Genomic DNA, 614 nt, shown 5'->3' with positions numbered 1-614 from the left:
CAAGTTGGGATAGCTTTTCGACCAACTCTCTTTTCCTAGTTTCTGCATGCAACTTCAACCCAACATAAATTGGCACTGGGGTTTCCCGTTCGTGACTGTGTCTTACATAGGTGGATTTATCCTTTTGCTTGCGGACATGCTTTACAGCATTGAACTTAAGAAGCTGTGCTAAGCTTAGTGCAGCTGGACTGGAAGGTTGGAGTGCCTGGTCCTTAATACTTGGACCCTCTAGAACAGGGGTTCTTAACCTTTCTAGTGTCGCACCCCCTTTAGCAATTGTTGCTCGTCTCCACGCCCCCCTCCACCTACATTTGACGAAGCCGCTCGTTGAGGAAAGCGCGAGAGGGATTTCCCGTCTCGCCAGGGGGTCTGGGGGGTCCCCCCCAGGAAATTTTTGAATTCTAGGTGCTCTGTGGTGCATTCTGAGGGGTTTGTTCGTTGATATTGAAGCCAGCCAGGGCTGGGCCCTGGGCCCTGGCTATTGACGTAGATTCTGTTAACAGCCAGGGCCCTAAGCATGGCAGCCAGGGCCGGGCCCTGGCGGGCCCTGGCTTATTTCAAACACTGGATCTGGTACCCCTGAACAGATAATGTTCTTTCAAAATAACAAAGGA

This window comes from Myxine glutinosa, chromosome 11, assembly GCF_964187855.1.
Source record: "Myxine glutinosa chromosome 11, kmMyxGlut1.1, whole genome shotgun sequence".
In the NCBI taxonomy this organism is placed as follows: Eukaryota; Metazoa; Chordata; class Myxini; order Myxiniformes; family Myxinidae; genus Myxine; species Myxine glutinosa.
This window is presented reverse-complemented; position numbering follows the sequence as displayed.